This window comes from Hippoglossus stenolepis, chromosome 13, assembly GCF_022539355.2.
Source record: "Hippoglossus stenolepis isolate QCI-W04-F060 chromosome 13, HSTE1.2, whole genome shotgun sequence".
Taxonomy (NCBI): Eukaryota; Metazoa; Chordata; class Actinopteri; order Pleuronectiformes; family Pleuronectidae; genus Hippoglossus; species Hippoglossus stenolepis.
Genome location: NC_061495.1, coordinates 6,745,846 through 6,756,274, shown reverse-complemented (window position 1 = coordinate 6,756,274; position 10,429 = coordinate 6,745,846).

Genomic DNA, 10,429 nt, shown 5'->3' with positions numbered 1-10,429 from the left:
CACAGAATTCATCCGTTGTCATATATTTAAATGGGGTTTGTCATTTCATGCTATAGATTTCCTTGTTCTTTTTGTATTCATTCAGGTTTTTGTTCAACTTTCTGTTTCTGTTTGCAGGACCTGACCCGTATGAGACATGAAGTGATGAGACACTGCACTTTGCAACCATTTTTATATTTCAGGAGCTAAAAAATATAGATTTTATAAAATAAAGATCCTCATAAAAGACCGAGACATATGTACATATTTCCCCTTTCATACATGTTTTTGTGTAACAGTGAGTGTATTTGTTACTTTGTACTTTGAATGTGGCCCAATCCTGACAAAACCTATTATTCAAACCAAAACTAAATACGACACCGAGTTTTCAACCTGTTAAAACGAATTACAACATTTAAATTTAAACATTAACAGAATCATTTTAATCACATCTTATGTCACTTTTCCTTTCTGGCTTTCCTCCAGAAGTTCCCGAGGAGTATTTCACACACTGTCTGAAGTGTAAGGTTTTCACCTCGGGGATAATTTTCACCAGACTGGATTCTTTATGCGCCTCTGCCTTGATTAGATTCTTTCAATTCCTTTTGTCGCAAAAAAAAAAAGAGTGGTGTTGTTTTGAGGTATTTATGCTGTAGAAAGGGGGGTGGCCTGTATTAGTTTGAGCTGCACAAGTTGACACAAGTTCTTATTTTCCTGGAATTTGTTGCACAGTGGTTCTCAGCAGTCAGGCCAGCAGTTGTGTGGAAGACATGGAGAGGTAAAGGCCAAGGAGGACGAGGAAATGCCTCGTCTCCTCCTGTCTCCCCCAGCCTCTCCTTTCCTCTCCTCTCCTCTCCTCTCCTCTCGTCTCCTCTCCTCTCCTCTCCTCTCCTCTCCTCTCCTCTCCTCTCCTCTCCTACTCGTCTTTAGGCTGAGCAGGTATTCAGTGCTGCATGGGCAAAGCCAGAGAAAATAGACAAGTGAGCGGATAGATTTACTGTAGCACCGGTATAAATAGATCTGCCTGTCGACATCTGTGTGCATGTGGCAGCATGTGTCTGTCTTTGTCAGTCAGTGCATGTGTGTGTGTGTGTGTGTGTGTGTCTGTTGGAGTGCACGGCCAGGTTAGAACGGGTGTGTTTTTCCATGTGTCCCTCCGAGAGAGAAATAGTGCCTGAGGAATGCAGCGTCGTCCCCACCAGAGATGAGTTGTGTCTCCACCTACGCTGACTGTTGCATTCTCACACACACACACACACACACACACACACACACACACACACACACACACACACACACACACACACACACACACACACACACACACACACACAGCCTCCCACAAAGCATTAATGAAGGGTTGCCACTGTAAAAGGCTCGATAGTGTTACGCTGCAGACAGTCATTTCCGTAGATCAGTCAGATAAATAGAGTGCCTCCATGTCTTATCTCCTGCAGTGGAGTGTTGGTGGCCCTCTGCTTCTATGTTAAAAACAACAGGAGATGCAAAACAGGAGAAATAAGAGGCGCCGTTTTTTTACAGAAATAAGAGTAAAGGGAGGGAATATTAACAAATAGAGAAAAAGGAAAGGAGGCAGGGGCTGAGGGGACAGAGAGAGAAAACTTAGGTAACCCGACACTATAATGCCTTTCCATTTGTGTGAACTCTCCTCCGATCCTCGATCCATCTCGCAGTGAGATGTTGCTTACACAAAGGGCACATCCAGAGATCAGCTCTGTGTGGGGTTTCATCTGATACCAATGACTGTAATTACAGAAGCGGGGGAGACAGACAGAGAGAAACTTGTTTAATACAAACCGTGAAATGAAGCAATCTCACTTCTTTTTTACAGGGTGAATTATGCACTAAAAGTATCATCCATCAAGCTTCCCAGAGCCACGCACACACTCTCACATTAGTGGGCCTCCTCGCAAACACACACGCAGGCCCAACCTGGACCCGGGCTCAGGGTGTTTGGGAAAGACAGGGATCTTTATGAGCTAATGCAGGCCCTGGAGGTGATGGCTCAGCTGCTGCCTTACTTCCACAGCCCACCCAACTAGGTGCTGCTGGTGCTCGGGGATTTAAAAGTCCATTTTGTGCACATCAATGCATCTCGTGGCTTTTAGGTGCGGCGTTGCCTCGGGACCCTTCATGTACAGTACGACAAAACACATCAGGAGTTACTGGAGTCGCCCTGAACACGAGGCGAGGGCTGAGCCTGATAAATTGCAGTGCAGATAAAGGCCCAGTGAGAGAAGATTCATCATAAATTGTATTTTTGGCAAAGTTATCCCACTCCTTGAGAAAAATAAGGTATTAGAAAAAACTTTCTTTTGCTCTGGGAACCTGTCGTCTTCGCATCAATCGGGAGAAACGGGTGGATGGGTGGATAAACGTCAAGCTGACCCCACACACACACACACATTCAAACACACACACACACACATATAGCGATTTTGTAATTCATCAAACTCCAGACCGTAACCGTTTGTCCCTGCACCCCCCATCCTCTTCTTCTCTGTTATCTCGGGTTGTGAAAACATGGCTGCGAGAGGTGTTGGTGGGAGACGGAGGGGGCCTGCTGTCTACTGTGGCTGCTTTGGCTCCGTATCTGTTCCTGTGTGAAGACGGGGCAGGTTTCTTTCTCTTTGGGACAGAGACAATAAACAGGGGCTGTTTGTGCAACAAGAGTCGTGGGATGCCTTGATGGGAAGCAGACGACGTGCTCGCTAAAGTGCATGCACATGTGCACCGGCAACTTGTGCTGCAGTTTGTGAAGCATCTTTGCTATTTGCCTGCTTCTCTAAGAGGAGGCTGAGCAAGCGGCACTCGACACAGGTGCCAACTTCAGCTGCAAGTGGCTGCTACAGTGTTCGAACACAGTACTACACCAATAAAGTGGTCATTTAATGACACTAACACAGTTTTACAAGCTGCTTTCATTTAAGGTTTGCCAGGTATATCTGTTTGGACAATACTTTATGCCACAGACTTTCGAATAAGATAAGATCAGATTAAAAAAGATAAGATAAGATATGATTTGATAAGATAAGATAAGATAAGATAAGATAAGATAAGAAATTCTTGTAACAGCTCGCTCCTGAATATTAAGTCTACAAAATATCTGTGAAAATAAAGATAAATAAAATAAACTGTATTATGAATGAAAATTAAAATATAAACTGTATATGTAGTAAATGCAGAACCTTTGCAAATTAGAAATAACAATAGAAATGAAAATAATATAAATAATTAGCGTAATACTAAACAAAAGTGGCAGTAAAAACTAATGATAGTAGTAATAAAGTAAATAAATGTGGAGTATTGCAAATGAACATGAATATGTTGGGAAAAATACACGATAGTATATAAAACAGAGTAATATTGCGCATAAGTGGTGGTATTCATTCTCAGTGTCAATGACAGTGGCCTTTCACTTCTGTGTGTCAACACAAGATGGCGTCCTTGTAGCAGAAAGTTGATAAACTGTCACGCTACACCCCACCAGGCATGGCACACTGCACTGAGAGGACTAATCATAACAATGACAACCAAAAAAAGAATATTACATATAAAAGAAAGAGAATTGAAGTTAACAGAAATAAACCAAGAATTTAAACATAGCATATATGAAATCATGACATAATGGATTAAAACGAAACATGGCAGAAAACCCAGAACTGGCTTCAATCCCCTCAACTCTTCTGCCAAAGCAGCCAAGTGTACAATATTTACACCATGTTTGCTTATGTTACAGTGAGTGTGTGTATGTCCACTTTCACAAGTATCAGACAGAGGAGGAGAGATTTTCTATTGACATTTTGAGCTAAGTTACACATATAGTTTTATCCGACTGTTCTGCGATAAGGCTTTGTAAACACATTCTTGGATTGGCTGGGCCCGCTACCTTGCATACTTCCAGAGTAGAGTTACACACACACACACACACACACACACACACACACACACACACACACACACACACACACACACACACACACACACACACACACACACACTTAGACTTACAAACGTTTTGAGTAAACAATGTCATGCAGACATGTTGTAGCCTAATCATCCCTAATAAGAGATACTCAGAGGTAAGTGCAGCGATGAGGAAAACAAGCACTTTCAATCCCTGTAAACGAACAGACTTGGTGAGTGTGTGTGTGTGTGTGTGTGTGTGTGTGTGTGTGTGTGTGTGTGTGTGTGTGTGTGTGTGTGTGTGTGTGTTTGTAAATTCATACATATATGCATTCCGTATGGTATTTGTAAGAGCAGCTTGATTTTCTGCCCCAATGCTCCTACTTTTCCCAGACTCTCCCCGAGACACATTCCTCACGTTTTAACATTTTTGATTTCATGTGATTTAGATTTTTGATACAATACCAAGAGGCGGCAGGTGGAGTTGAAAGTTGAAAGCACGATTTGAATGTTTTCCTTTCAGCTGAAGAGACAGTGGTCAGTTCAAACCATGTGAGGGACGAGGTTCGGCAAAGGTCACGGACTGGGCTCAAATCCAGGACGTCATACCACACATCACCACATGGTGTGACACTGAGCCCCAAACAGCTTTCATGAGCCAAAAAAGGTGTTTGGTGAAATAAACACCTGACTGCATAAGTGGCTACATTGAAGAATAAAATGAGCAGAATGAGAAAATACAGCAAATTCTAAGAAATTATTATTATAATTCATTATTGTGATCTTTTAAAAATCCCAATCTGAGCTGTTTTTGAAATCCACAATTACTGCTCAAAACTTTAGTTGAACTGAGCTCATAAAAAACGACTTTCACCTTGTCCCTTTCCCAAAAAATACAACCTGGGAACTATTTTCTTTTCCAATCACCAGAGGACAAAAAAACACAAGGAAGTTTAGCATCCCCACTGTTTTGTTTAAAAGGATCCTCAGTGAAGTTTCCCCTCCTCTGGCGTGTGTCCTCTGTGCATCATCTCGGGATCATCCAAAATAAAGCCAGTTCTCACAGCCCCGGGATGTTTCAAGTCTCCTGCAAAGATGGGTTAATTGATTAGAACCACGCCGCAGTCTCGACTCGGGGATTGCAACACAGAGACAGCGCATTACACCGATAAACAACTTTGTGACAGTTCTAATAACATCCATGTGTTACTGGCACAGGAAGGTACGGCGAGCATTTGATCCGTGGCACAGCCGAGCATGTGTGGGTGTGTGTGTTTTTCAGATTTCTGAGATAAAATGAGATGAAGTGATTGGCGACACAGTGCGTGAGAGAATAACAAAGTGGTAGTCATAGTGAGCGATGTCCCGCTTGTGCTGTAAGATATGGAGCCACACAGTGTCGTATTGTTGCTTCAGTCTAAAAGACTCGGAGGAAGGAGGGAAGGAAACCAAGTTTCGGGGGGGACGAGCAAAAATGCTTTCATACACATTCTCTTCTTAACTTTCTCCTTTCCAGACCAGCACTTCCATCACTGAGGCCAATCGATCTTCCATGCTGATTGTTTAACAGGCAGCCCTGTCATTTGTCCCAGGCTCCCTGTGGTGTAATTGCACATCTGTCCCTTCCTTTTGCACTGTTTGTCCTGCTCCCCACATTTCACACAAGATCCCTCACAAAAAAACATGTGTCCCTGCATGCAAAAACACACAAACACCCGTTCTCATTGACAGCCCCTGTGCACCCGCGCCACTTTTCTCCTCTCCCCGTCCCGCACGCTCGCACAAACACACACGCTCGCACAAACACACACACACGGGCAAACACACACAGACGGAGCCAAGGATTTGCTTGTTAGAAGTTAGTTACTAGTGTCGAGCCTTGTAATTGACTAACCTCTGCTCCGCCGCGCTCTCCTCCGCTTTGCTTATTTTCGTCGGCCCGGGCCAAAACTCTCCAAGAAACGTGAACTTCGCGTGAACTCCCTTCACCGGGAGACGCGGTGAGAGAGAGTGTGACAAACATAACTCCTGTCAGTTAATATATACGGCACAGTGTAGTGTCCCAGTGTTGTCGGCCCGTGTGCTGAAAGAGAGAGAGTGAGGTAAAGAAAGGCCAAGGTAAGGGGGGGGGAAACACAGAGAGAGAGAGAGAGAGAGAGAAGATGAGGGATTTTTGCAAAATGGCCACAAGCTATCTTTAAATGACTGCATGCTGTAATTATTTCTGACCTCCAATCGTAAATCCTATCACCGTACCTTCTACTTAATTTGGGACGTATGAGATCCCAGGTCGAGAGCAACAGTGGTTTTGGGTTCCCGATGGTCCCCGCGCGTGCATTAAATGGTGAACGTAACCATGACACCCGCTCTGCTATTTCTGCAACAGTGAGGTCAATCGTCAGAAGTCCACGGCAATAAAGGGAGGTCGGACCGAAACTAATGGAAGCGCATGCACTGTATAAAAAAGCACAAGGTCATGGCACAATGGGAGCCCTCTGCAGTGTTAAGGGCAGTAATGGACGAACTTCTCCAATTTTAACTTTACAAGTATATGACCGACGTAATCAGACCAAGGGGTTACCATGGTTGTCGCCCAAGCATGAAAGCGGCAATGCAGCTGAACTTCGGAGTTAACAGGAAGGAAATAATCTGGCGGTTAAATAGAACCAAGAGGCCTCGACAAAGCCTTGGAAGCTAACCTGTTTCCTCCTGCTCCGTATTGAGCATGCAGACTCGAGAATGGTATTGATCTTCTCGTCCAGGCTAACTCTTGGTATGAATACAGTGAGTATTAAGCATATAAGTGCATCTCAATAATTTTGAGGGTCACTTCAATAAATATCGCTCTTTAATTTGCATAGTACAAGAGGGATGGGAAAACATTTAGTATTTATTGCAGAGGAAGGTCACATGATAATTAAAGGTGGGCTCGGACATTTTGGGGCCTTTGTCCTGGTCAGATGCTCAAAGTATCAGGAAAATGTCAGAACATGTGTAAAGCATAATGTATAAGTTCTGCTGCAGAAATCACGTGTTTTTGTTTACAGCACATTAACAATGTCATCTGCCCTCATCAATAAAAGCTCTCGAATCTCGTTGTCTTCGTATACTGATATATCTGTATTATTTTAACTTCTTTCACTCATTCTGTGAATTTTCTAGACATTTTCTGTATTCTCTGCAGTATCCTCACATGGGCTCATTCAGACATTTGCATACTCACACACAGCCCCTCTGGAAGACCTCAGGAAACTGTCTGGAGTTCAGTGCATGTCTGACTGCGGGTTTTGGTGTAGGAGACTTTATGTTGAGCCTCAGGCAAAGGCTACATGACAAATCCAGTTTTAACACTTACTGTGTTAAGGCCTTAAGCCTCATGTGAGCTTAAAAACCTGTAAAAAAAAAATTGGAGCTGACAGAAGACAAACAGAAAAGACCACAGAAAAAAGTCATATATATTTATGTATTTCACTGTAGTGGTAAATCACTGCTGTTCCGTGATACCACACTAAAAGTTAATGGTGTGACGGCACAAGACCATAGACTATATATTCACAAATACAGTATGACATAATGTGTTTACATGGCACTCGCCACGACTGTGAAAACTTTGCTCGGCCGTGTCTCTCCCTGCAGGACAATAAAGTTTCAATTGAACCAGACAGTGCAACTCCACAAAAATACCGGCACTATTGGGAAAACTCCATGTTTTAGTTTATTATTGAATTAAACGTTCAGCAGGTTCACATTTCGTGTTGCAGAGCGAGTGGGTGTGAGCGGTGCGAGATAAAAATAATAAAGGCTTCAAGGGCTGCAGGAAAATCGTGTTGAAACAAAAACCTTTAGGCTCAAAATAGGGGACTATGAAATGAACCTGGCACGAGCATTTAACGAAAATAAAGTCCTAAAGTCTCTAGACACAGGAGTTGAGTTGATCTGAGACCAGCGGGGAAATGTTTCCCACATCATTTTTAACGAATGTAACTGAACAGGAACACACTCTCCGGTGAAGAATGAAAAACAATTAAAGGGTAATGTGTGTGTGTGTGTCTGTGTGTGTGTGTGTGTGAGGGAGAGAGAGAGAGAGAAGAGGAGAAGCACAAAGACAGCAGACCTAACTCTTTGGCAGAGGCCTGCAGACCCGATGGAAGTTGTGTGTGTTATTATGTGTCAGCCTGTGCACACGTTTGTGCAAGATATCCTTTTTCACGATGAATAATGTGCAATAGGTCGACAGCGTGAATATGTAATGTATATATATGTCGCCTGCTGGGGCCTTACATTTGTCATTCAAATTAAAAAAAACAAAAAAGACGGGGGCCCAAAGGTCATTATCCCTGATATGTTTTGCAAGTTCAACGCTCCATTGAAAACTGCTGTGGTTTAATGTGGCCCGAGATATTTGCTTTAACCACCATGACTCAAAAAAGGGTTAATCATCATGTTTTTGTCTTTATTTCAAAATGAAGATTTAACGATGATAAAGATAAAAGTAAAAGTTACAAATTCCCCTCGCCATTTCAGAACACCCCAATTTATTTTGGATTTACTTTCTCAAGGGTTTTACTTACTCTGCACAGTAAATAATTATGACTTTGATTTGTCAAAAATAAATTAAAGGTTAGAATAAAGTAGACACACTGCACATTCATACATTTTCCCCTCCTGTATTACAATCATGTGTTAAGTGCCACGTACGGGCGCAGTGGCAGCTGTTTATTAAAAGTTGCATAAACCAGTTTCACACAATAAACAGCTCGCTCACAGATAGCACAAAAGAATCAAGTCGATAAACATGTCAGTCAGCTGTAGCAGTAAAACGCCTCTGGGTGTACTCAACAGAGCAAGGCGTGGGACTAGATATGGATTCAACTCTCAATTCTGCATGTGAATCTGCAGAACCTGTGGGCGAGGGACAGGATTTTGGGGCCCGAAGTCTCCTGGTGTCACTTGTAGGTTTCACACAGGTTAACAGTCCGTGTGGAAATGAAAAGAGGCAGAAAGAACACCTTGACCTAAACGCACCAGCTATTTAATTTATTTGTATTCATTTGCAATAATTATCTCCATGGACTTACCATTAACCTTTTCTGCTTTTAACATTTAATTTAGAAACCCACTTTTATCATATTTTCATAGTTTGGTTTGCAGGATCACTTCACAGGGCCACTCGTGATCTCCTCCGTGTTTGATCCTCCGAGTGGAGTGAGGGGAGCGACACATGAGTCACATTTCCAAGGAACTGTGATTCGGTCGGTCACGTTTTTATTAGTCGCGATGACAGCAAGAGACGCAGAAAGACGGGAATGACAGAGTGCGACGCGTCCCAACTGCAGAACTCAACACAAAGTCAGAAAAGCCAATAAATCTTCTAACAAGCCTGCTCTCCTCACAGGCCTTGAAATAATTAAGCACAAAGTTGTCGTCCCAGCCAAATCTTCCAGATCAGGGTGCTGCGATAAATCCCTCGAGGAGAACTTGATGTGGTATTGTTTCCCTGATCTTCTAAATTTGTGTACGGCAACTTAATTGCGTCTGAATGCTGAACTCGTGTAGTGTTTTACTACTCTGGTGACTCCATGCTGGCAGAATGCTCGCGTCCCTCCACTGGTGGCGGGGGAAGAAACCTTTTTATTTGTGGTTTCTGAAATCTTTATTCTAAGCTACTCATAAAGCACTGAGATGAGTGATATCATGTGGTCTCCATCAACAATGGAGACTTTTTTGTTTGACTCTGTAGCCGTTTATATCGGAAGATTAAAGGCCGTGACACACAGGGAAGGTTAGAGAGTAACGAGAACTTCGGCTGACAATTTTAACCAGCGCCGATTTCTTTACAACCCTTTTCTTACAGAGGACAATAAGGTCTTCTTGTTGACAGAAAACCCTGCAAATCCTCCTCCGATACACATTCTGTTGTAATATAGATAATAAAAAAAATTGTAAAAAGTGTTAGAGTGTCTGAAGCCACTAGAAGAGCTTTGTTGGATCTGAAGAAGTAACCTTTCTCCCCAAAAGTGAGGATGAAGTGTTTCCTTCGTCACCTGCTGGTATAGACCAAAAGTGCCGCCTCCTCCATGTTGGTGGATGGGTCATGGACCAAACAAGAAAATCTAGAGGACACGTCAAATCATTTTTTCTCAAAAGATGCTTTCTGTCATTTTAGGTTGTTCTTACCACGCTGATGTTTGTTCAAGTGCTTTATTTGACGCTATAAAAACATCATGATGACAATTTGGCTTCATTTCTGGATAGTCTGAGGAAGTGGAGACATGGCGTCCGTCTGGTCTATGAGCTTAAAGAAAATGAATCTATAAATAAATGTCTCTTTTTTTGAATCCCCTAAAGTTAGAAGAGCTGCCTTTTCAAGTCAAAGTAGTGGGTGAAATAAGCCTTGATATGTTAAAAGGTTTCTATACTTGTAAAACTTATAAGGGTGAAGTTTAATTCATTAAAGGCTGAAGTAAAGATGATCACGGTTAAACCTACAATCTTCTTTGTGCAATCCATCTCATCCTCATAA